Here is a 7,047-nt window from a genome sequence, read left to right on the forward strand (position 1 = left end):
TAAATGCACAGCTAAACAGATGAGTTTTGAGTCTGCATTTAAATGTGACTAATGTTTTAGCACATCTGATCTCTTCTGGAAGCTGATTCCAACTGCGGGCGGCATAATAACTAAAAGCAGACTCCCCTTGTTTTGTGTGAACCCTTGGTATTTCTAACTGACTTGATCCTAATGATCTGAGTGGTCTGTTAGGTTTATATTCAGTGAACATATCTGCTATGTATTTAGGTCCTAGGCCATTGAGTGATTTATAAACGAGTAAAAGTACTTTCAAATCAATCCTAAATATAACCGGAAGCCAGTGTAAGGACCTGAGGACTGTTGTGATATGCTCAGATTTTCTTGTTCTAGTCAGAATTCTGGCAGCAGCATTCTGGATGAGCTGCAGCTGTCTAATGGTCTTCTTGTGAAGGCCGGTGAGAAGACCATTACAATAATCCACCCTGCTGGTGATATAGGCATTAACAAGTTTCTCCAAGTCTTGACTGGAAACAAAACATCTAATTCTTGCAATGTTTTTGACATGATAGTATCCTGATTTAGTTACTGCTTTGACATGACTACTGAAATTAAGGTCTGTCTTCAGAATCACACCAAGATTCTTGACTTGATTTTTAGTTGTTTGACCCCTAGAGTCTGATATTTTGCCAGAATCAGAATTTAAGCGAATATTTATTTATTTATTTTATTTCAGGTTTATTTGACAGGGACAATGCACATCAACAATACATAAATGCACAATGTGCCAGAATTAGCCAGAAGGCTATTTTGCATCTGCAGTCCGTGAAATTCATATATTATCTTAATGAGTGCTGTCTCTGTGCTGTGATGCGATCGGAAACCAGATTGAAAATTGTCCAGGTATCCATTGGAGTTTAAGTATTTGTTCAGCTGATTAAAGACTACCTTTTCAGTAGTCTTGCCTATAAAAAGAAGATTTGATATTGGTCTATAATCAAGATTGCTCTTTTTCAGAAGGGGTTTCACAACTGCAGTTTTCAGGGAGTTTGGAAAAGTCCCAGAAAGAAGTAAGGCGTTCACCACTTCTAAGAGATCTGCTTCTAAACAGTTAAGAACACTTGAAAAAAGATGTGGGAAGTGTGTCAAGATAGCAGGTTGACAATTCAAAGTGCTGTACTATTTCTTCCAAAATGTTGCTATCAATTGCTTCAAAAACAGTCTCTCAACAGTAGAAAAAAGAGTGCGAGTGTTGCTTAAGTTACTGTTTATAAGGTTTGAGAAAAATTACTGTCTAGCTTTGCCTAGTTCCACATTGAAAGCACGAAGGCTGTCTTTATAGATGCTATAGTGAATTACAAGTTTCGTCTTCCGCCACATCCGCTCAGGTTTCTGCATTGTCTTTTCATACTCTGAACTGCTGTTGATTTTCTCCAAGCTGATTTCTGTCTGCCAGACTCCTTACTGACTTTTACAGGAGCAATATCATCAATAACATTCTTAACGAAGTGTTTCAAAGAGTTAACTGAAGTCCTTCTTGAGGAGTTCTGACTGCTCTTTCCGAATATCATTCTTCCCCACATGGATGATGATTCAATTTGCAGTCTTGTGCTTCATTAGAATTTTCAGAAGTTCCTTGTTCATATCAGAAACTGTTGCTTGAGTAAGGCAGCATGTTGTTGTATTTCTGCTACTGATGTTTCTGATAATGGAGTCGCCCACTATCAGAGTCCTGGGCTAGGCTGCGCTTTGAGCTGAATGCCGCTGTCTGCTCGAACTTGAACACCTGTTAGTAGCGATGTTAGCTGCTGGCTGATCCGATCCATGTTTAATCACATTTGGGGATTCCTCACCCACATTCATTAATGCTTCAAATCTGTTCTCAAGATGTATAGGGGGTGGTAGAATACCAGTGTTTGCATATGGCAGCAATACGAGAAACTCGTGACAATCTGATGTCTCTACAGCCTTTGGGTCTCGCTCCCTGTTTGTGCTATCAATTAGTGTGACAATCAGTTTCGGCTTGTTCCTCTACACTTGGTATAAACTGTTGAGATTCACTAGATTCATGGGACTCACCGGCTGTATGCTGAGGATGGTCTGCTGTGTGTTCTGCCTGTTTTGGAAGTCCAGCAAGTAACTTTGTTTCAAGAACCGCAATCCTTTGTAGAAGTTTGCAGTAGTTCATGCAACAAGTAGATTCAACAGGAGGCATTTTCTTTCTCTTCTGTTTGAATGTGGGCAGCTGTGTTTTCCCGTCTCCGTCTCGTAAGCTGCTGGCAGTGGGAGGCAAAGTCTTCTTTTTCGTGGTATTATTCCAGTCCCAAAGAGTTTTAGTTTTAGTGTTTGTGCCAAAAATGTGTTGTTTGAGCACTGTGCTGATCTGCTGAAGTAAAAATCAAAGAAAAATCAAAGAAAAGTACAGAAATAGGGAGCAAAGCGCAGAGCAGTAAGCAAGAACGTCCGAACGGTAGCGAAGCCAGAAGCAGAGTGAGCACTGAGTAGCCTACAATGCCGGCTCTTCTGACTCACCGCCTGTAAGTATGTTTTCATATTTAAAGAATTTGCCACTGACTATTCAAACGCGAGTTTTGAGCAGTGTAGAGTAGCGCTTGTTGTTTGTCAGAGGACACCTCGCTTTTCAGACAGATGATCTTTGTAAAAATCTACGCGTTTCAGAAAGGTGGGGCATAGAGGAGCAACAATAATGTACAGTATGTGGAAAATAATGTTTTTTTGAACCTTAAACCGCATAAACACATTTCATTACACCAAATACACCAAATAATGTTGATACATTTATATATGAAAAGCAAGTTGGGCAAAATAGAATGGTGTAATCACAACACAGATAAAAGAACTTAAAGAGAACTTTATGTAGGCCAAAATTATACCTCAGCTCTTGAGGATTACTGCTACAAAGCAGTATAAACAAATAAACATGACAGCAAAGAAACAATACAGATAAACATTATGATCAGACCAGTCAGAACAGATCAGACAGCCAGTAATCAGAGAACCAAGAAGTGAAAAGATATGTTTTAAGATGCTTTTTAAGTCATGTTGAGATGAGAGGTCACAGATGTGCGTCTAGAGAACAGAGTTCCAGAATGTAGGGACAAAGATGTAAAATGCCCATCCACCAAATGATACTAGTATCTAAGTGTGCGAACTAGGGAGTAGGTATGAATGAGATAATAGGGTTCCAGAATGTAGGGACAGAGATACAAAAATGCCCATCCACCAAGCGAGGCTAGTTTGTGCTTTAGAGTTCTGAAGATATTGAAGTTGGCCAAATATTAACACACAATTAAATATACCAAAGCTTATATATCAGCAAGATAGTCACTGTGCCTTTATCGACTAAATAATAGGCCTTTGAGACCTAAAACAGTGATTGTGCATTGCATCAGCCCTGAGCTTGCCCAGCTCCTCAAACCTTTTCATATTCAAGTGAATTGACATGAGAATGCAATTTGTGACAACTTAGACCTTATTGCAGATGGAAAATGTCTCACATGAGTAGTGATTTGACCATGTACTCCAAATGTGCTTGCAGTCATTGTGTTAACAGCTACAGAGTCTCTCATTGGCTTTAAGTCTGACCAGTTGTTATACATACAATGTACATGTACTACTGTGACTACAGGGCCAAATCACAAGGTCTTCTCCAGAGACCAGAAATAATATTATTTTAATATATACACGTTTTAATATAATTATATTATAAATCAAATTATAATGTACATTATATTATAATCGCCAAGCATGGCATTACATGGAGAAATGTGATTTGCTAACCCTTACAATTAAATTTCATTGGTCCGCTACCCAGTGCCCAAAAGGGTAGAGGTGTGTTTTAATTTCAATAGTGTGGCACAAATGATGGCGAACCAATTCACTCTTCGCTGGGTAGCACCAACTAAAAATTTCATGCGATCAGAAAGAGTGGTTAGCATTAATATTAAAACATTCAAACTTCAATGCAGGATTCAGTAACTCTGAACTATGCACATAATCTTACTCCTTAACAAAAAACATTGATGTGGGAATATTTTGAGCCAGATCACACCTCATACCTACACTCCCATGCTGGCTCCCTGTTACAGCAGCAGGATCAAATTTACATCACAACTATAAAACTTCCTTACCTTTGTTTGGCGCATAATAGCATTTACACTTAGCCACAGCTGCATGACACAGCATGACACAGCAGACTGTGAAGGCTCAACTGCAAGAGCAGCATCAGGTGTTATGAATGTTACACACTCAGACTGCACTGAAACAGTAGCAGTAATTCAGATCTGAGATCACATCACATGTGACATCTAGAATTAAAATTACAATACATGATGATGCAGTTAAAATAATTCCACGTCTGAACGTGAAACAGTGACAGTGACATGTGGCCACTCGGAATTAGTGCTCTGCATTTATCCCATCCAAAGTGCACACACACAGCAGTGAACACGCACACACACCATGAACACACACCCGGAGCAGAGGGCAGCCATTTTTTGCTGCGGCGCCCGGGGAGCAGTTGGGGGTTCGGTGCCTTGCTCAAGGGCACCTCAGTCATGGTATTGAAGGTGGGAGAGAGCGCTGTACATTCACTCCCCCCACCTACAATCCCTGCCGGTACGAGACTCGAACCCTCAACCTTTGGGTTACGAGTCCGACTCTCTAACCATTAGGCCACGACTTCCCCCGTGATGAGAAGTTCACAGATTAACTGTGGTTCTCCCTGTATTTGTTTCTGTCTCAGGTTGACCACTGCAATTCCTTGGAGGTCAGATACCAGGAAGGCGCCTGGTCCCTTCTGCATCAAGCAAAGACTACAGAATTGTTAGAACATAACCTGAAATGCAGGAGATGGGTGCGATGACACTTCAAGAGGCCATTCACACCTCACAATAGTACATCACTACACAAATATTTTACATGGCCTCCCGGATTAGCACCGGAACTAACTTTTTGCAAAACAGATTGTTATAGATTAGACCCCATCCATCTCCCAGACATGGGCACAGAGCACACACCTCCACTATAGCATCATCACTTGATCTAGACTGTCCAGTCTGAACACTACACATCATAGAAGACAGTAATGGCTTAGATTCCAAACGTGGCACTCCACTAAGATCTATTATCCATCTTCACGCTGACAGAATCACATAGCTTCTCACACATAGGACATAGTTAATCCCATGATGACAGTCTAAAAGAGACACAAAACATATAATATTTACAACCATCTAAATATTCATAACTCATGGAACAACACTGTAACACACATTTGCATGACAAGTCACAGATCGATGGTGTAAATTCTAAACACAGAGGCAGACGAGCCCTTACAATTTAAAATATTTAATCTTTCCGATTGTTATTAAGGTGGTTGACAAGCCAGAGGGCCCCTGGTTTCCCAACACATCACTAATAACAAAAACATTATCAAAATGATCAAATGCGAAGTGCCTGCACTTCATTTCTATCAATCAATCATAAAATGTACAATTTGACCAAACCATCAACTGTGACTTAGCCTGCATATCAGATACCCATTCACACACACACACACACACACAACTGTTACAAGGAATTCAGGATTTCCATTCTAGAAAAATTCTTAATCATGTTCTAAGTAATTTCTTAGAAACCTTGGATCTACATAAGTAGCTTGCATTGGAAGATCCCTGAATGAACAGTGTGATTATTATATATACCTTCATAATTGTGATCGAATATGACTTGGAGCACCACCCCCATCAGACATTGAAATGTCACAGGCGCATTGCAAACTCCGAATGGCATCCTGGTCCATTCAAACAGTCTAAAGGGAGTGGTGACCGCTGTCTTTGCTCTATCCTCCTTGGAAATACCTGGAAGTAAGATCAAGCGTGGAGAATAGCTGTGCATTTCCCAAGGCATCCAGCGATTCCTCCACGCGAGGGAGATAATAAGCATCTTTGCAGGTCACTTTATTCAACCTTCTGTAGTCGCAGCAAAAGCGAACGCTGCCATCCTTCTTAATCACAATCACCGCTGGAGATGCCCACAGACTACAGCTTTCTCTGAGAATACCGTGAGACACAAAATGTGTGCTTAGCCAATAAGTCCTGGAGTTTGCTACGTTGTGTTGCTGTGAGGTTCTCTGGATTAATTTGCACTGGAACTGGCAGCTGCTCTGTGGTGCTTACCTCCACTTTCACCTGACGTTGCTGCACAGCCTTAACATGCAAAGCATCCTCTTTCTCTTCAAACTCGACAAGCACTTTTGGCACAACTTCCTGTGGCTTGGACAACGCAGAGATCCTACATCGTGGTGGGAGCTTTACGGGCTTTTCACTAGAATCCAACACTCTGACTGGGACTTTACCATCGACTGTCTTGGCGAGCACATTAGCAATCAGAACACTCTTCGGCAAGCTGACATTTGACGAGGCCTCCACCAACACTTAGCAGCTCACTTTTGCTGGTATTCTGCAGCGGCCTTCCAAAACACGTTCACTAAATGCTTCCCAGCAACCTTCACGAAGCCAATCTTGTCACCACAGCTCAGTGCCTCAGTCTGCATCTTAATGTTAGCCAACACTCGCTGGACCTTTGCCTCTTTGAAACCATGGCTATACCTGTCCATCTTCTTCATGTCTTCAGTGGTCATGAATAGATCCTTAACTTCACTCAACACATTCATCCCAATAATGCCAGGCAATCCTTTCAACTCTGTCCCATTGGAATCGCTCTCTTTGATCACAAACACACACTTTCCATGCAACGTCTTCCCCATACACTCTATGTCTGCTTCTAGACATCCAATGATGGGAATGTCTAGGCCATTTGTTGCTGTAAGTCGGACCCAGTTGGCGGACGACAGCACATCTTCTCCAAAGTGATTCTTAAAATGTGACTCGGTGATAGTAGTCACTTCTAACCCTGTGTCCAAGAGGCAGATAGTCCTGATACCTGCCATTTTCACTTCAATGGTTATGCAATCTCTAAAAGCACTTTCATAAAGGGACTTGGAAACATTCTCTGTATCACAGTCTGCAGTATGACTTCTAATAACGGATGGACCCGGGCCCTCTA

This window comes from Sinocyclocheilus anshuiensis, unplaced genomic scaffold (genome assembly GCF_001515605.1).
Source record: "Sinocyclocheilus anshuiensis isolate Anshui unplaced genomic scaffold, SAMN03320099.WGS_v1.1 scaffold1121, whole genome shotgun sequence".
Lineage (NCBI taxonomy): Eukaryota > Metazoa > Chordata > Actinopteri > Cypriniformes > Cyprinidae > Sinocyclocheilus > Sinocyclocheilus anshuiensis.